The sequence below is a fragment of the Pan paniscus genome, chromosome 2 (genome assembly GCF_029289425.2).
Source record: "Pan paniscus chromosome 2, NHGRI_mPanPan1-v2.0_pri, whole genome shotgun sequence".
Taxonomy (NCBI): domain Eukaryota; kingdom Metazoa; phylum Chordata; class Mammalia; order Primates; family Hominidae; genus Pan; species Pan paniscus.
Genome location: NC_085926.1, coordinates 11,218,527 through 11,238,795, shown reverse-complemented (window position 1 = coordinate 11,238,795; position 20,269 = coordinate 11,218,527). Strand labels below are relative to the sequence as shown.

Sequence of the window (20,269 nt, the reverse complement as noted above, 5' to 3'; positions counted from 1 at the left end):
TCTAGCTCTGTCCCCCAGGCTGGAATGCAGTGGCGCCATCTCGGCTCATTGCAAGCTCCGCCTCCCAGGTTCGCGTCATTCTCCTGGCTCAGCCTCCCGAGTAGCTGGGACCACAGGTGCCCGCTACCACGCCCAGCTAATTTTTTTTGTATTTTCAGTAGAGACGAGGTTTCACTGTGTTAGCCAGGATGGTTTCGATCTCCTGACCTCGTGATCCACCCGCCTCGGCCTGCCAAAGTGCGGGGATTACAGGCGTGAGCCACCGTGCCCAGCCTGAGTGGTGCATTTTATAATCCCATTGCTAGCTACAGAGCGCTGATTGGTGCGTTTTACAATCCTCTTATAAGACAGAAAAGTTCTCCAAGTTCCCACTCCACCCAGGGAGTCCAGCTGGCTTCAACTCTCAGTGGCTACAGAATAGAATATCATGGGGTCCTTGATAATCATTACAGAGCACCAGCAATTAGGTGGTAAAATGCTTATGATGAAATTTATAGAAGACGTGGTTTGTTTGTACAGGACAATGTCAATTCTGTTAACTAACAGGCTTCTATCCAGGGTGAATCTTTGTTATGTTACATCAACCATGGTTTTCTCTGGGTACTGGATGATACTTATTATATTTGGTATTTCTCAGGATTTCAACAATGAGATTGTCTTCATTTTATAATAGGGAAAATAAGAGCTAACTGCATTCATTTTGAAAAAAACAAAATATAGATTCCTTCAATAAAAAAATAAAAATAAAGAAATGTTTTCCACATGCTTAGCACATCTTTTATTTTCTCTAGTACAAAGTGAGAGTTTGGGATTCCTTTCTTGATTCATTCTAAACTGCCTCACCTGCTACTCCCCAGTCCAAACTGCTCTATCCTCTTCCTCATTTGTAGGCTGGTTATTCTAGTCAAGTAAGTCAGAACATTAATTTCTTTGATCTAATTCTGAGAAAGAGGTGTCATGCATGAGGGTGCTCCAGTACTGCATAATCTCATTAAGTCTGGCCAGGTCATAATTTCCATGAAACACCCAGGCTTATCACTGCCACTGGTTGTGATGAACAGAGCAGACTGCAAATAGCAAAATGTCATTACGGGCCTAGTATTACAGGAACCTGACTGACTTAGAATCTGGAGGAGTTCTGGCTTAAGAGTCAGCCTCTGGGTAAGATGCAAGAGGCAGATGACCTTGCGGGCAGGCAGTGGCCCCAGTGGGTTTTCTAGGGGTGGAGGTACATGTGCAAAGAGTCTACAGAGTCAGAGAAGAAAAGCTACTAAGAACAGAGGACTGTGTGTGGAGCAAGAGGGAGTGGTAGGGATCGGGGCAACCTGGAGAGCCTGTCCTCTGCTTGAAGAGGGCAGCTGCCACTCACATTCTACCAAGTGCTGCAGACTCAGATCTGCCTGTTTTTAAAAGGAAACACAAAATCTGGAGTTTTTACATGAAATATTTTAGTTTTTAAATGCTGTCAATTATTCAATTGTTTCATTTGTCTTCTTGAACACTACACAGGGTAAACAAAACAAATTTTATAAGCCCCCAGGTAGAAACCTCAAGCTGGCTCACAGGGGATGCAGAATGCTGAATATGAGATAATGACCCAGGAATGGACACCTTTTGGGGTATTTTCCCAGCTCAAGTCAAGCCTCCTCTCTGAGTACCATCATTTCACCTAGGGTGGGCTCTGGCAGCCACAGTTATACTATGTAACCCTGACCCCTGGGCACACGTGATTGAACCAGAAGTTATCTCTGACCCAGAACAAACCAGTCAGCCCAGTTCTCTCTTCTGGAACACTGGAATTGGAGTTGTGCCATCAAGACAGTCTGTTGGTCTCACATATCTGATATATCATATATCTGATGAATCAAGAAGACAAATGAAACAATTGAATAATTGACAGCATTTAAAAACTAAAAGATTTCACGCAACATCTCCAGATTTTATAAGTGGGGTTAAGTGGGGGTGGGGGGCTGCCACTGGGGGCAAGAGGAGGAGTGTTGCTCACCTCTGGGAATGCTAAAATAGAGGAGGGGATAGAAGAAGGCAGCAGACAAAATGCAATAATCCATATGCTGGAACAACCGAGATCTACCAGCAGAAGGATGAATTTAGACCTTTCCCTTATATCATACACAAAAATTACTCATAATTGATGATAGTCCTAAATGTATGAGCTAAATTTTTGTGACCTTGAGTTAGGCAAAGATTTCTGAGACACAGCACCAAAGGCATAAGGAATTTTTAAAAACTGCTAAATTGGACTTCATCAAGATGAGAAACTTTTGGGTTTCAAGAGGTACCACTAAGAAAATGAAAAGCTATGGAATGGAAGAAAATATTTATAGGTCATATATCTGATATATCATATATCTGATGTATCCAAAATACATAAAGAACTCTTCCAACTCAATCATAAGAAGATAAATAACCCAGTTTATAAATAGGCAAAGGATTTATATAGACATTTCACCAAATAAGATAGAGGGATGGCTCAAAAGCACATGAAAGGATGTTCAACATCATTAGTCATTAGGGAAATGAAAATCAAAACCACAGTGAGATACCACTTCACATGTACTAGGATGACTATAATTTAAAAAGAAGGACAATAACAAGTGTTGGTGAAGATGTGGAGAAAGAAGAACTCTGAAACACTGCTGGTGGAAATGTCAAATGGTGCAGCTACTGTGAAAAGCAATCTGATAGTTCTTCAAATGGTTAAACATAGTTACCATATGACTCAGTGATTCCACACCTAGATATATACCCAAGAGAACTAATCGTGTGACCACAGAAAAACTTGTATGCAGATACTCATAGCATTATTCATAACCACCAAAAAGTGGAAAAAACCCAAATGTTCATCAACTGGTGAATGGATTCTGATTAAAATGTGGTCTATTTGTCAATAAAAAGAAACACAGTACTGTTCCAAGCTACACCATGGGTGAACTGGAAAAACATCATGCTAGGTGAATGAAGCCAGACACAAAAGGCAAGACATTGAATGATTCCATTTATATGAAACGTCCAGAATTGGCAAATTTATAGAGACAGAGAATAGATTAGTGGTTGCCTGGTAGTGGAGGGGGGAACAGGAAGGGATCTTTTGGAAAAGACGGAAATGTTCTAAACTTGGATTCTGATGATGATTATACAACTCTGTACATTTACTAACGATAACTGAATTGTATGATTCACTTAGCATGGGTGAATTTTATGATAGGTAAATTACACCTCAATCAAGCTGTTTTTAAAATTTTTCGGTGGATGAAGAACGAGGCTGCTCTGGGTTCCAGATCTGTCTGTTTTTAAAATCTATTTCACTACACCAGTGCTGGGAAACAGGATCAGCTATAAGATTCTTCAGTGTCATTTAAATGAAAACAAACTAGTTGCTTAGCAGAAGTACTGCTTTAGCCAGAACCAAGATTTAGATAAAATAGATCTCATGGTTTCTTGTAAAAGGGGCAGTGAGATGTTATGCGTAACTTCTAAATTAGTCATCAGAAGTGGAAGGAGAGGAATGACTGAGCTACATCAAACCCTTTCCTCCCGCACATCTGTGATCTTCTCTCATTTTATAATTTGGTTTAAGAGACTGAACTTGTTTGATTGTTTGTCTGCTCCCCACAACCCCCAGCCCTGGTGTGACAGGCTGGGATTTTTAAAGCTAAGGGCAGGAAAGGGAAACTGAAGGATATTGTCACTAAATGGCAAAATAAATAAATAAATAAATAAATAAATAAATAAAGGCAGCATTAAAAACCCAGCTCGTTTAATCCTCAATCATTTAATCCTTAATCGTTTACCGTGCTGGTAACCTCACCAAAATAATTCTGCCCCCAGCCTCCCATTTTAATGATGTGGAAACAGAGGCTTCTGGAGTTTTTAGGGCTTGGTGCCTGCACTAAGAGATCCCAGAGTGACTGAAGAGCAAGTTTCACTTAAAGGCCCAGGTGGCGCCCATCTGCTAAGACCTTCCAGTGAACTTCACATACTCCCCCCACTCCATCCTCTTTTCCATTGTGAAGAGAGGGAAATAAACACTTTAAATAAAGATTCCAGGGAATTGAAAACATGGACATCCGTGCTAACGTGAGAAAAGGATACAGTGAATACATCATCCTCTTTTTCACTGTGAAAAGAGGAAAATAAACAAACGCTTTAAATAAAGATTCCAAGGAATTCGAAAATATGGATATCCGTGCTAACATGAGACAAGGACACAGTGATTACACCACCACACCCAGCACACACACAAGTATCATTTCAGGATAGGATGAATAATGTGTTCATTTTGTTCCGAATCCTTGGAGATTAAACTCTGAGAAATACACTTTCAAAGACCAAAGTTATTCAGGCTGTTCTCTTCTTGAGGAAAAAAAAAAGTGATTGATGATATTGAACTAAATAAAAGAGCTGGCAGGAGAAAAAGAGAGGCAGATGCGGCATTTATAAGAGAGAGCTCCCAGGTGATTACCAGTTCCTGTAACTTTTGTCTCTTTCAGTCAAGTGACCTGATGGACACCTGCCTGCAGCTGCCACCTCATCCCACACCTGGGGCTCTTTAGCACCACCTGCTGGTCAAGCCCTCTTGCTGGTTCTGGGGCCAGGGTATTTATATACAGGGGTTATTTATATATTTATATATAGAAGTTATTTATATATAGGGGCATAGATGAGTGTGACTCGATCTGGTTCCTAGTTCTATTCTGATAATCACAGATGATTCATTTATTCATTCATCTATCTATCCATTCATTCTCCCTTCCATCAAACCATCCACAAAATCTTCACTGATGAATATTCTTGCCAGGTACAGATATTATGATAGCCACAGGATGGACACAGTTCCTATTCTCATGGAGGTGCCAGCCTATACCAGTAATTCTCAACTCTGCCTGCCTGAGAGCTTTGTTTTGTTTTGTTTTGTTTTGTTTTGAGACGGAGTCTCGCTCTATCTCCCAGACTGGAGTGCAATGGCACGATCTCAGCTCACCGCAACCTCCGCCTCCTTGGTTCAAGTGATTCTCCTGCCTCAGCCTCCCAGGTTGCTGGGATTACAGGTGCCTGCCACCACATCTGGCTAATTTTTATGTTTTTAGTAGACAGGGTTTCACCATGTTGGCCAGGCTGGTCTCAAACGATCCACTTGCCTCAGTCTCCCAAAGTGCTGAGATTACAGGCGTGAGCCACTGCGTCAAAAGCTTTTAAAACATATTGAGATGTCTTCTTTCAGGAAGATTGAGTAGAGGTACTTTCTCTATTCTGCTTAGTACAACTAAAACTCTGGATGTTATATTTAAAAAGCAAACACAAGAAGACTCTGACAGGTGGAGAGGCAAAGGCAAAGCAGTGAGGAACATTGGGGCCCAATGAGCGACACAGTGATGAATTCCCTGGGCTTTTGTTTGGCCACATACATCAGAGATTTTGACCTGAAGTAGCTGGCAGCTCAGAAATGGCAATCGGCACAGGCAAAACAAAAGCCTGCTGTGTCCAGCCAAAGGACTGGGAAAGAGGCTGCCTAGCAAAATAGAAAACTTTTAGACAACACCTGCTCTATTTCAGCCAAACACCATAGAAAAACACTGTGCCCCGCTCCTGTCCTAGCCAGATGAGGTGAAGTGGGGAGGGCAGCCAAGACTTCCACCCTTGTCAAGCTGTAATGAAGTGACTCAACTCCCCTTGCTGGGGTGGCATCCCCGCCATTCCTAGCAGGGAGCCGGGACTTGCATCCTGTCAGGTGGTGACAAGCCCTGCACCCACCCCCACGGTGTCAGTAGGGGTGCATGGGGAGCAGTGAGGAGGCACTCTCATCCCTCCCAGCTGGGGACTTACCTGCAGAGGCCTAGTGGGAAGATGGAGCTCCCACATCTGCTCAGCAACAGTGAGGAAGCCACGCCCTTCAAGTGTCAAGAGAAGCGAAGTGGGGAGCCAGGACGTCTACCTCTACCTGGAAGTAATGAGGCAGCATACTCTCCCCGTGTGTCCTCCGGCTTCCTCTGCTACAGCAGTGTCAGTCAAAAGCAGATAAATCAGGAGATTTAAATATGATCCTAGGTCTTATAATACCTAAAATTTCCATATTTCAATTGAAAATCATTTTTCACATCAAAAAATGAGAAGGGATTTCTAATAGCATTTTTTTTTTTTTTGAGATGGAGTCTCACTCTGTCACCCAGGGTGGAGTGCAGTGGCATGATCTCGGCTCACTGCAATCTCTGCCTCCTGGGTTCAAGCTATTCTCCTGCCTCAGCCTCCCAAGTAGCTGGGACTACAGACACATGCCACCACGCCCAGCTAATTTTTTGCATTTTTAGTAGAGATGGGGTTTCACCCTGTTAGCCAGGATGGTCTCGATCTCCTGACCTCGTGATCCGCCCACCTCAGCCTCCCAAAGTGCTGGGATTACAGGCGTGAGCCACCGTACCCGGCCAAAACATTTAAAGTAATCATCATAAAAAATGCTTCAACATGCAAATGTGAACACAATTGAGACACATGAAAAAAATAAGTCTCAGCAAAGAAACAGAAAATATAAAGAAGAAGCAATGGAAATTTAGAATGGAAATAATAATTGAAATAAGAACCCAGAGGTGCCCGCCCTGCCTGAGGAGAGGGAGGTCATGGCGTGAAGCTACAGCTGCTGCCGCCGCTGCTTCTGCAAGGTCTCAGGGCAGGGCTGCAGCCATGTCCTACTGCCGGCAGGAAGGGAAGGATTGAATCATATTTATAACCAAAGAAGACCATGAAACTCCAAGCAATGCAGAATTGGTGGCTGATGACCCCAACGATCCATACGAGGAGCATGGATTGATACTGCCAATGGAGACATTAACTGGAACCGTCCATGCCTTGGGGGAATGGCCAGCGGCCCCTGTGGGGAACAGTTCAAGTCAGCCTTTTCCTGCTTCCACTATAGCACGGAGGAGATCAAGGGGTCAGACTGTGTAGACCGGTTCCGGGCCATGCAGGAATGCCTGCAGAAATACCCAGACCTCTATCCCCAAGAGGATGAGGATGAGGAAGAGGAAAGAGAGAAGAAGCCAGCAGAACAAGCAGAAGAAACAGCTCCCACTGAGGCCACTGCAACCAAAGAAGAGGCGGGGTCAAGTTAATGAAGGCCACAAGGCACTGGGCTCCAGTCCTTTTGGAGTGGACCTTTTGCAAAAGGCCTTGTCGTCATCTTCCGAGAAAGTGTCTTTCCCTCTGTTGTCCTGTGCACTGTAATATACAAAATAACTTATTTTGATGATCAGGGGTCTTGACCTCTTGACACATACACTGAAAAAAATGGGGGTTGTATGTATGTGTGTCCTACCCAAACCTGTGGCTGCCACTTTTGAATTCTCAGATTGCCCTGAATTTTGCCACTTTTAAATCATGTGCTGAATAAGCTCAGCAACTAAAAACCATTACCCAGGAAGGTTTCTTGTGAGTCAGCTGGTTTATTCTGATTCATTACATTCCTTTTAGTAGATATTATGCCCCTTGGGGAAATAATACAAGTAATAGAAACAAAAACATCTTCTCTTAAAAATGCTGGGATGGGGCCATATCTACTAGCAGAGGCCAGATGGTCAGATATGATTTCTGCAAACCCGTCTTGACCTTGAGTATGTGAAGGGGTACTGTACTTCATTCCCGATACATTTTGGTTTCCATGTAGGTGTTGAGCTCCTGGTTTTCTGTGTTTGGACGATGAAGATTTGGACCCTCCCATTCACAGTTCCTTTCTAAGTGAAGGGAGAGGCTGGCTTGGCTGTTCCTTGTTATTCTGAAAGCCCTGCTTTGGGGCCCATGTTCACACAGGCTCTCAGTCTGGTCAGGTGCAATGTTCTTGAGAGGTGGGGACCTAATTATTACCAGAGTAGCAGCAAGAGAGGAAACGTGAACTAAGTATTCAATTAAAAGGAAACATGATTTCTACCTGAAAAAAAAAAAAAAAAAAAAAAACCCAATTGATGGACTCAAAAGCAAGAGGGTAGGAACAGAGGAATGAATCAGTGAACTGGAAGATAAAACAATAGAAATTCCCAAATCTGAACATCGGAGATAAAAGAGATAATAAACAAACAAACAAACAGAACTCCAGGGTCCTGTGGGACTATAACAAAAGATCTAACATTCATATAATCATAGTCCCAGAAGGAGATGAGAAAGAGGGTGGCAATGATAATGTGCTTTGAGAAATAATGGCTGAAAACGTCCCAAATTTGGCAAGAGACCTAAATCTACAGAATCAAGAAGCTGTTAACCAAACAGGATAAGCCCCCCAAATATACATCAAAGCACATAATAATTAAACTCTTGAAAATGAAAGACAAAAAAACTTGAAAGTATCAGAGAAAAACACCTTACCATAATGAGAATGATAGCAGATTTCCCACAGAAAACATAGAGACAAGAAGAAAATGGCATTATATTTTTCAGATGCTGAAAGAAAAGAGCTGTCAGCCCAGACTCTTATACTCAGTGAAAATATCTACAAGGAATAAAGGGAAATCAACACATTCTCAGACGAACTTGTACAGGACTGTGTGCTGAAAACTACAACATGCTGATGAAATAAATCAAAGATGTAAATAAATGGAGAGTGTTTATGGATCGGAAGTCTCAACAGAGTAAATATGTCAATTCTTCCCAAATTAACGTACAGATTTAATACAATTCCTATCAAAATATCAGCAAGATGTCTTACGGATATAGACAAGACTCTTCTAAAATGTATAGGGAAAGGTGGAGAAACTAGAATAACTCAAATAATTTTGAGAAAAAGAGAATAAAATGGGAGAAATCGACCTACCCAATTTCAAAACTACTACATATTAATAGCTACAGTAATCAAGACTTTGTGGTATTGGCAAAGGAATAGACACATAAATCAATAGAATAGAACAGAGAGGCAAGAAATAGAAATAGAACCACACAAATATTCTCAGGTGATTTTTGACAAAGGTGCAAAATTAATTTAATGGAGGAGAGAAAGCATTTTCAACAAATGGTGCTGGCACAATTGGACGTCATAGGCAAAAAACTGAACAACCTAAACCATATGTCTTGTAAAAACATTAACTCAGGCTGGGCACGGTGGCTCATGCCTGTAATCCCAGCACTTTGGGAGGCCGAGGCAAGTGGATCATGAGGTCAAGAGATCGAGACCATCCTGGCCAACATGGTGAAACCCTGTCTCTACTAAAAATACAAAAATTAGCTGGGCATGGTGGCACGCGCCTGTATTCCCAGCTACTTGGAAGGCTGAGGCAGAATCGCTTGAACCCTGGAGGTGGGGTTGCCGTGAGCCAAGATTGCACCATTGCACTCCAGCCTGGTGACAGAGCGAGACTCAGTCTAAAAAAAAAAAAAAAAAAAATTACCTCAAAATGCTCCACAGACCATTAAGTGTAAAATGTAAACTACAAAACTTGTAGAAAAACACATTAGAGGAAATCTTCAGGATCCACAGCTAAGCAAAACGTTATTAGACTTGTGACTAAAACATGATCCATAAAAAGAAAAAACAATGAATTGGACCCTATCAAAAGGAAAATTTTCATTCTGTGAAAGACCCTGTTAAGAGGATAAAAAGACAAGGAGAAAATATTTGCCAGCCACATATCTAAGAAAGGACTACTATTTAGAATATATAAAGAACTCTCAAAACTCAATAGTAAAAAGCAGACAATCCAATGAGAAAATGGGCAAATGATATGAGGAAACATTTCATCAAATAGATGATACAGATGGCACATCCGCATGTGAAAAGATGTTCAATATTACTAGCCATCAGAGAAGTGCAAGTCAAAACCACAATGAGATATCACTGCACAGCCATCAGAATGGCTAAAATAAAAGACAGTGGTAACACCAAATGCTGACGAAGACTGCAGAGAAACTGTATCACTCATACATTTCTGATGGGAATGTAAAATGATACAACCATTCTGGAAGAGTATGGCAGTTTCTTAAAATACTAAACATGTAACTACCATAAACTTGAGTAATTGCACTCGTGGACATTTATCCCAAAGAAACTAAAACTTATTTGCCCCCCAAAAAAAAACTGAACATGAATGCTTATAGCAGCTTTATTCATAATAGCTCAATGCTGGAAACAACCAGATACCCTTTGATGGGTGAATGAGCAACCAACCAACTGTGGAATACTACACAGTAGTAAAAAGAAATGCACCAGTCCTATTCCCATCAACTTGGATGAGTCTCCAGAGAATTATGTGAAGTGAAAGAAGTCAGTCCCAAAAGGTTACTAACTGTGTGACATTTATGTAACATTCCTGAAATGACACCATTACAGAAATGGAGAACAGATTAGTGGTTGCCGGGGTTAGGGATGGGGGAGGTGAGAAGGAAAGGGGATGTGGCTATAGAAAGGCAACATTGGTGACGGAACTCTTCTGTACTCGACTGTCTTTATGTCCATATGTTGGTTGTGATATTTTACTACAGTTTTATAATATGCTACCACTGGAGGAAATTGAAGTAAAGTGTATGCAGGATTGCTCTATATTATTTCCTACAACTGAGTGTTCCTAAAAGGCTTAATGTAAAAAAAACTCATATTGATACCTTGGCCGCACTCCCAGATTCCCAGCCAGTATGGTTTAAAGGTCCCCAGGTGATCCAGTGTGCAGCCAGGATTAAACAAATCAGTGGTCTAGGCCAGTGCTTCCTAAACCTTCATATGCAAATAAATTTTCTGAGAGTCTCATTAAAATGGCTCAGGAGGTCTGAGGTAGGGCCAGAGATTCTGCATCTCTAACAAGCTCCCAGGTGATGCTCATGCTGTTGGCCCACGAACCTCACTGTGTAGCAAGGGCTTTTACACTGTGGTTACATCCAGGTTGGGTTCATAAGAATTATCAGAGGAACTGTGAAATATATCGTACACTGGGATCCAGCTTAGTTGATTCAGTAGGATCCAGTAGGTCTGGACTGGTGCCGATGACTCTGTTTTTTAATAGCTCCCCTGGTGAATGTGGTGCCCAGCCAGGTTTGGGATCCAGCAGCAAGCTGCCTCTTGCTCCTTGATTCTTCTGTGTATGAGCTCATCTTGGCACCCAAGGCCAGTAATGGAATTTAAAGTTCTTGTCTTCACGCCCAGTACTTTCACTACCTTAGACCTGGAGTCAGGCCCTGGGACTTGGTCTCTCTCATCTTCCCCTGAACCTACCCAGTGGACTTCAGTCAGTGTCACCTCCCTAGAACATGCTCTGGTGTCTCCTGTCCGTCACTGGCCTTCTAGAGGCCAGCCGCCTACTCCTTTTGTTCATCCTTTGGAGGCTGCCTTGGTCTAAGCTCAAGTTTGCTCTCACCTGGGATACTGCAACAGCCCCCTATCTGGCCAGCCTGCTTCCAATCTCACCCCCTCTAGTCCCCACCCATGTCAACTGCAAGCAATCTTTCTAAATCCACATTTTTCTCCTTCAGTTACTAACTTATTCCCATTATAATTCTTGCTGATCTATGTCTTTCCTATACCACCATTTACTTTATATATGTATTTAAATGGATCCACTTTTTTGCTTAAGTTTATTTCACTACCACGTATGAAAAACAAGTTATCATTTTTTTTTTGTTATCTACAGAACTTTCCATAGGCATAAACAAGATGACAATAAAACAATGTGATTTAATTCTAGCCAGATATTGTGAGGAAGGCTTTGCTTTGTTAAAGAGAAACCTTAGCAAGAGTAAGATGGGTTAAAAACCCATCTTATATGGGAGGTTGTAAACCTCCCAGCACCAAATTGAGACTCTCTTGGAGGTAATCAGGACTGAAATATACAAGTTAAGACTTGAAAATCTGTGAGATTCAATATTAATTAATGGTACATCTCTGTACCATTTACAGTCACTTCAGGTAACACCCAAGATGTGGTAAACACCACTGTCTTAAATCTCGTCATATATTGTTTTGCTCCTAAATGCCTTGAAGGAAAAGTTCAAACTCCTTAGGCTGTTGGTATGACATTTCCTCCATATTTTGACCCACAGCACTCCAGCAAAAATGAACTTGCTGTCCCCAAACACCCCAGGTTCTTTCAGTTTTTGGGGGCTCTACACACAGTATTCTCTTCTCCAGGAAGAGGATGTGTCTTGCAGATTAGCATTTCATTTATGTTTACTATTGTCTCCTTATGGGCCTATTTCAGAGCCCATCTGAAACAAAGTAGGTGAGAAGAATGAAAAGGACAAAGGAAAGGTGGAAAGGTTGATAAAGAAGATGGGAAGAAAAAGGAAGGGAGAGAGGCAGAGGGAAGGAAAATGTCAATGAACTTCTATTTATTCTACGACGTCCATCTTAACTGTTCCTTCTTTTTTGAAGCTTTCCTGTATCCCTTAGCCATATCTAAGCATTTCTTCTTCTGGGTTCCCACAGTATTGTTTCCATATCTCTATTAAGGCATTTACCACTATATTCATTTTTTTTTTTTTGACATACTCTCATTCTGTCACCCAGGATGGAGTGCAATGACAAGATCTCGTCTCACTGCAAACTTCACCTCCTGGGTTCAAGCCATTCTCCTGCCTCAGCCTCCCGAGTAGCTGGGACAACAGGCACGCACCACCACGCCTGGCTAATTTTTGTATTTTTTAAATAGAGATGGGGTTTTGCCATGTTGGCCGGGCTGGTCTCAAACTCCTCAGGTGATCCACCCATCTCGGCCTCCCAAAGTATTGGAATTACAGGCATGAGCCACTGTGCTCGGCCCACTATATTCTACAGAATGAATTCAGGTGTCCTTCACGTAGACTTTGATCCCTACAAGGGCAGGAGCACTGTGATATTCACTTATATTTCCAGCACCTAGCCCAGTGGCTTTCAAACTTGGCTGCACATTGGAATCATGAACAGAGCTTTAAAAAAAATACTGATGCTGAGGACTCACCACTCCTGGATTTGATTCTGATGTAATTGGTCTGGGGTGTATCTGGGTTTCAGGATTTAAAAAAAAAAATTTTTGTTAGAGACAGGTTCTCGTTCTGTTGCCCAGGCTGGAGTGCAGTGGCATGAGCACAGCTCACTGTGACCTTGAACTCCTGCCCTCAAGCAATTCTGCCTCGGCCTCCTGAAGCACTAGGATTACAGGCACGAGCCACTGTGCCTGGCCTGGATTTTTAAAACTCTCCAGATGGTTCCAATGCAACCAATATTGTGAATCACTTTCCTAACTAAAGCTGAATTATGGTAGGAGGAGTTCAGTAAGTGATGAATGAATAAGTAGATGAATCCTGACTTTAATGCACCACAGTTCTGACCCAACATGACCACATTCAGAGTTTCATGTTATGCTAATTCATTAATATATTCAGGAACTATTAATTAAACAATAATGTGGTACCAGGTATTATGCTAGGCCAAGCCACTAGAGATGGAAATGTGAATAAGACTCCCAATTCTCCCCTCGTTTTTGATATGCCTTAGGGATGGCTGGGGCCTGTCCTAGTTCATCCAAGAACTTTCTGTCCTGCTGATTAATTGGCCAGCTCCAACAGCAATCATTTCCCTAGTAACTGATAGCAAATCTTACTTCTGGCTGCTTCCTCGGGCAAGTGCTATCTAAGGACAGACTCTATTCACTCTCAGAGAGAGGAAGTTCCTAGGGGGTGTGGGCAAGTCAAGAAACCACAAAGAAAGTGGTCTTGTCTAGATCTCTTCAAGCACTCCAGAAGTGAAAGGGAGATGCTCAGGTGCAGACCAGAGTCCTGTGCAGCTCAGACAGGCCTCCTTCTGGGTGTGTATTTACATAATGAAAAGGTAAGGCCGGGCGTGGTGGCTCACACCTGTAATCCCAGCACTTTGGGAGGCTGAGGTGGGCAGATCACCTAGGTCAGGAGTTTGAGACCAGCCTGGACAACATGGGGAAACCTCGTCTCCACTAAAAATACAAAAATTAGCCAGGCGTGGTGGCGGGCGCCTGTAATCTCAGTTACTTGGGAGGCTGAGGCAGGAGAATTGCTTGAACCAGGGAGGCGGAGGCTGCAGTGAGCTGAGATCACGTCAGGGCACTCCAGCCTGGGGGACAGAGCAAGACTCCGCCTGAGAAAAAAAAAAAAAAAGATCTTAATCACCCCATAGGCAAATGGCATTTCCTTCCCAACCACTACGGTCCCATGCTCAGACCTACTTCAAAACTCTGCACTACAGGTTGACTGAAGAGCAGAGATGATGTCCATGTGGGGTCACCCCTGTTCTGTTCTGCTGCAGACTTTGACAACATCGTCTCTCAACTGCTGTCACAGCTTCCTAACTGGTCTTTCTGCTCCTGGTTTTGGCCTCTTTCACACAGAAGCCAAAGGATCTTTCTAAAACCACAAATCCAGTTCCCCTACTCAAAACTCTTTAATGGCTGGCCACTGTTGTCAGGATATACAGAAGCACCCTGGCCCCACATGTGTGATACAAGGGTAACAACCCAAATAAAGTCTACACATGGTATCTTCTTTTTTTTTGAGACTGAGTCTTGCTCTGTCACCCAGGTTGTAGTGCAATGGTGCCATCTTGGCTCACTACGACCTCTGCCTCCCAGGTTCAAGTGATTCTCGTGCCTCAGCCTCCTGAGTAGCTGGGATTACAGGCACCCACCATGACGCCTGGCTATTTTTTTGTATTTTTAGTAGAGACGGGGTTTCACCATGTTGGCCAGGCTGGTCTCCAACTCCTGACCTCAAGTGATCCACCCGCGTCAGCCTCCCAAAGTGCTGGGATTACAGGCATAAGTCACCACGCCTGGCCCCATGATCATATTAAAAAGAAATTCAAGTCCAACATCCAGAAAATAAAACGATATGGAAAAGTAACTTCAACCTTTACTGAAGACTCTCAAAGAGGCAAAACCATCACAAAGAACTTCTCTCATCTGTCGCTACATAGTGCCAGCTACAGCATCACCTGCTCATCCTCAAATCTTCCTGCTCTCTCTCTCAAAAACTTCAGGTTGCCTTGGTTCCCCTTTAATTCCCTTTTCCCTTCTTTCACCCACTCTTCAATCTTTCTGATTTATTGAAGGGTATCATGTAATTTCTAATATAAATGAACTTAGCTTTCCCAGTGCCCTCTTTTCTTTACTCATTACTCCAATCAGCCTGGCAAATGCCCACGAGATAAGCAAACAGGTCTACTCCGGAAACGGAGGGAGGGTGCCGGGCAGTGGCTAGTATATGTCAATACCTTCGACCCATCACACAGAGCTTTTTCCACCTGGTCTCACCTTACTGTGCAGCCTCATCTCTGATTCTCCACTCTCCCCAAATAGGCCCTGCTCGTGTACACCCCATACCTTTACAAATGCTGCTCTCCTGCCGGGAATGCCTGTTCTCATCCTCTTACCCTGGCAAGACATTCAGTTAGTTCTTTACAACCCAGTTCTGATGTCACTTCCTTTTAGTCATTCATCCGTCCCTCTGGGCTGGGTTAATTCACTTCCTTCTCCAGGGCTTCGCTGAACTCTGCACAGACCTCAATTACAACCCTTATAAAGCTGGGTTGTGGTCGGGTGCGGTGGCTCATGCCTGTAATCCCAGCACTCGGGAGACTGAGGCATGTGAGTCGCCTGAACCCGGGAGGCAGAGGTTGAAGTGAGCCGAGATCGTGCCACTGCACTCCAGGCTGGGCGACAGAGCGAGACTCCGTCTCAAAAGTAAATAAATAAATAAATAAATAATAAAGCTAGGTTGTAATCCCTTAATTACTGATCAGACTTTTTTCACTAGACTGTGGGTGTCACATGTGGGTCTGAGTCATCTCGGTGTCCTCAGAGCCAAGAAGTGGGGAGGTGCTTAATGAAGTTACTGAATGCTCCAGAAATATGTTCCCGTCACTGAGTGCTCCAAAGAGGCATTCACCTGTCCCCTCTTCCCTGATCATCCCTTGGGGATACCTGGAGTGCCTGCCAGATCAGAGTTTGAGAGATCTGCCCTGGCAGTCGCCTGACTAGGCCTACATATCCTCCCGTGTCTGGCCAGCCTTCCAGAGAGCAGTCTGTCCCTCTCTCCGACTCCAGCCGGCCAGGCCTGGTTCTCACATCGTCAAAAATAAAAGGAGTTAAAAGAAGCCAAGCGATTAGGCAAGAAAAGGAAATGAAGGCATCCAGACTTGAAGGAAAGAAGTGAAACTATTTGAAGATAACATGGTCTTGTTTGTAGAAAATCCTGGGGAATCTACAAGAAAATTTTTAGAACTCACAAATGAGTTCCAGGGGCCCAAGTCCTCAGTTTGGCCTTGAAGGGGTCCCTTGGTCTCCTGGCCCTGCTCCCCCTTTCCTGTGGCACTTCCCAGCACTCCTCCTGTGAGTGGCTCTTAGCAGCCGCAGTGGAGCATCCACTTTGACGTTGCCCACTTTCCCCTCTCTTCTCCCTGCCTGGGTAGAGCCTTTGAAGAGCTTCTGTCTCATCTTCACCTCATCCCTAAAGTCCTTAAATAAGGGGCATATTTATCGAGGATAAGAATTGGACCTGTGTTATCTCATTCAATCCCCACAGCAACCTTTGGAAGTGGGAACTGTAATTATCACCCCCATTTTTCAGATGAGGCTCTGGGAACCTACGCCCCTGGTCCAACCTCACAGTTATGAGGCCCACTGGGCTTGAAAGCAAGGGCTGCCTGACTCTAACATCCAATTTCTTTTTTTTTTTTTTTGAGATGGAGTCTCACTCAGTCACCCAGGCTGGAGTGCAGTGGCGCATACTCGGCTCACTGCAAGCTCCGCCTCCTGGGTTCACGCCATTCTCCTGCCTCAGCCTCCCAAGTAGCTGGGACTACAGGTGCCCACCACCATGCCCGGCTAATTTTTTTTGTATTTTTTAGTAGAGACCGGGTTTCACCGTGTTAGCCAGGATGGTCTCGATATCCTGACCTCATGATCCGCCTGCTGCGGCCTCCCAAAGTGCTGGGATTACAGGCGTGAGCCACCGCGCCTGGCCCTCCAACATCCAATTTCTTAACCCGAAATTTGGAAAGAGAAGTGAGGCCCTATTCTAATGCTTCCTCCCCTAGCTAGATGTATCTCTTCTTTCCCTGACCCAGACTCCAAGGCTGATAAGCTATCAGTGTGTAGAGCTGACTCTGTACTGTGATCATTTATGTAGAGCTTTTCTCTCCCATTTGGCTGGAAGATCCATGGGAGCAGAGGCCACGTCTTATTCAGCCTCACATGCTAGAACTGCTTGGCACATGGTAGGCATGCACATTGCATGGCTTCAGAAAGAGTGAAACGAGATGGTTGAGGCACAATAAAGAGAACAAATGTGTGTTCTCTTTTGCATGCACAGGAGAGATGGCCTCAATCATATTTGGGGTGTCAGGATGATGTGGCTGGAACATGTCATGGGGAAAGGCCATCCCCCTCCTTGCTGACAGTGCCGTCTGTGTCCCCTCAAGGCTACGGAAGAGTCATCCTGGAGAGAAGGGCCCAGTCTTCAGGGCAAGGATTTGTGTGCTCATCTTTGTTTACTGTGTGTTTGGCACAGTAGAAAATATTTGTTGAATGAATTTGCTGTGTGACGCCGAACCCTTCTCTCAACTTCTCCAGGCCTCCTCTGTTAAACAAGGAGGTTGCTCAAGATCAGGGATTTTTCAAACATTCCCCTTTCCCCCTTTTCTTGGTAGCGCAACTACTGGTTTATGTAACAATTTATATAAGACAGATAGAAGCAGCTTGCTGCTGTAGCTGGAGTGGAGTGGGGGAACCCACAGCCCTGTCTACTTGACTCCCCCTCTTTGCCCCACACTCCCCAGAGGCCCCTCAGAGCAGCTTGAGAACAGTCAAGCTGGAGGAACTCTAAAGGGCGCTGAAATTCGGAGAGCTCTGTAAGGAGCGTCCACATTTTTTTTTTTGAGATGGAGTCTCGCTCTGTCGCCCAGGCTGGAGCGCAGTGGCGCCATCTCTGCCCACTGCAAGCTCCGCCTCCTGGGTTCACACCATTCTCCTGCCTCAGCCTCTCGAGTGGCTGGGACTACAGGCGCCCGCCACCACGCCCGGCTAATTTTTTTTTGTATTTTTAGTAGAGATGGGGTTTCACCATGTTAGCCAGGATGGTCTCGATCTCCTAACCTTGTGGTCCACCTGCCTCAGTCTCCCAAAGTGCTGGGATTACAGGCATGAGCCACTGTGCCTGGCCTTTTTTTTTTTTTTTTTTTTTTTTTTGAGACGAAGTCTCGCTCTGTTGCCAGGCTGGAGTGTGATGGTGCGATCTCGACTCACTGCAACCTCTGCCTCCTGGATTCAAGCGATTCTCCTGCCGCAGCTTCCTGAGTAGCTGGGACTACAGGCACGCGCCACCAAGCCCAGCTAATTTTTGTATTTTTAGCAGAGGTGGGGTTTCACCCTGTTGGCCAGGATAGTCTTGATCTCTTGACCTCATGATCCGCCTGCCTTGGCCTCCCAAAGTGCTAGGATTACAGGCGTGAGCCACCGCACCCGGCTGGAGCGTCTGCATTTTAAAAGAGTGGCTCTGGAAAGAGAAAATCCTTTACCACACATTTGGACAACTATTATTTAATGCGCTTGAATGGTGGAATGTAAGGGCCTTGATTAGGAGTGGGAGGGTGTAGTGTTGTCTTAGGATGGAGAGTTTATGTTTCCCAGGACCTCTAAACCCCCCTGGGTCTAGGGGGCCACTAGTTCTGCCTTACTATTTGTGCAAGCGGGCCCTGACGCACAGCTCGCCAGCAGACACTCGGCGGCTGTACTTTCCCGTCAGCCTGCCATCTTCTTCTTCTAAGTGGCTATCTGCTTCACTCCTGCTTTTCTCCATTGATTTTTCCCTCCTCTTGTTTTCCAGAACTCACAAAAACCTCCACTGGTTCTAAGCATTTTACATAGTGCTGTGAACTTGCTGGAGGAAGTGGAATAAATGGATGCGTGATAGGCAAATCACCCTAGATTTTGATATTTGAGTTAAAATTCCACACAACACCTGGGATATATAATCACACAGAAACCACTTAGCTTCTTGTGAAAACAATCACAGAGTCTAGGAAATGGAAAAATAATCATAGTTTTCATAAATTGTCCCCATGAGGACCTGCTCAATGCTGGGAAGTTCCAGCTGTGCACACTTCCAGCTGTGGCTGCACCCACCCTCACTCCCACCCCGTCCTGTGCCTCCTGCCACCTTGCTATTTACCCAGTTCCTGACTGTGGGTGTTCAAGAGAGCTATTAAGTGACTACTGGTATCTAGCCGAGATGCTCCCCTGTACAATCTGAACAACTACACCATCACTGGAATAAAGGATTACTGGACACTTTTAAAGAGAAACTGATATACTCATGCTCATAGCAGCATTATTCACAATAACCAGAAGGTGGAAGCAACCCACATGTCCATCAGCAGATGAATGGGGAAACAGAATGTGGTCCTCACATACCATGGAATATTTTTAAGCCTTAAAAAAGGAAGGGCATCTGGCACATGGTATCACCTGGATGAACCTTGAGGACATTCTGCTAAGTAAAATATGCCAATCAGAGAAAGATAAATACTGCATGATTCCACTTATATAAAGTCCCTAGAGCCATCAAATTCATAGAGATAAAAAGTGGAATGGTGGCTGCCGGGGGCTGCGGGAAGGAGGAAAGGGGAGTTAGTGTTTAATGGGCACAGAATTTCAGTTTTGCAAAGTGAAGAGTTCTGGAGGTGGATGGTGGTGATGGGTGGTGATGGGCGCATGACTGCGTGGTTGTGAATGTAGTTAGTGTCACTGAACCATGCATATAAAATGGTTAAACTAGTAAGTATTATGGATATATATATATATATATATATATATATTTTATTTTTTTGAGATGGAGTCTCGCTCCGTTGCCCAGGCTGGAGTGCAATGGTGTGATCTCAGCTCACTGCAACCTCTGCCTCCTGGGTTCAAGTGATTCTCCTGCCTCAGCCTCCCAAGTAGCTGGGATTACAGGTGCACGCTGCCACGGCCGGCTAATTTTTTTTGTATTTTAGTAGAGACAGGGTTTCACCGTGTTGCCCAGGCTGGTCTTAAACTCCTGAGCCCAGGAAATCCACCCACCTCGGCCTCCCAAAGTGCTAGGATTATAGGCGTGAGCCACCGCACCTGGCCCCGTGTTACCGATATTTTACCACAATTAAAAATAAATAAATAAATGAGAAACTAAACAGCTCCTTAAAACACTTTGACAAGGTCTAACATTAAAGGATTTGTCAACTTAAGGGCATCTTAAGAAGAAATCCTCCTGGGAATTCATGGTAGACTGAATGGAGGTGTCTTGTGGT

General features: G+C 44.1%; 1 protein-coding gene and 1 pseudogene across 6 annotated transcripts in view; one reads left to right on the top strand and one right to left on the bottom strand.

Annotated features, from left to right (window-relative positions):
• The window catches only part of HRH1 (histamine receptor H1), a 125,284-nt gene that overhangs the window by 21,114 nt on the left and 83,901 nt on the right, over positions 1-20,269 (bottom strand). Inside the window, exons 1-2 of one of the 6 annotated variants that reach the window (XM_063602177.1) lie at positions 15,309-16,026; positions 5,845-6,011 (exon numbers count right to left, since the gene is read on the bottom strand). The exons of 3 other annotated variants lie outside the window; for them this stretch is intronic. The gene's annotated coding sequence lies outside the window, so the exon portion shown is untranslated. Of the gene's footprint in view, positions 1-5,844; positions 6,012-15,308; positions 16,027-20,269 lie in introns of those variants that run through there. 2 more of the 6 variants (XM_063602176.1, XM_063602180.1) reach the window with 2 other exon arrangements.
• LOC100981257 (mitochondrial intermembrane space import and assembly protein 40-like) lies at positions 6,697-15,388 on the top strand (annotated as a pseudogene).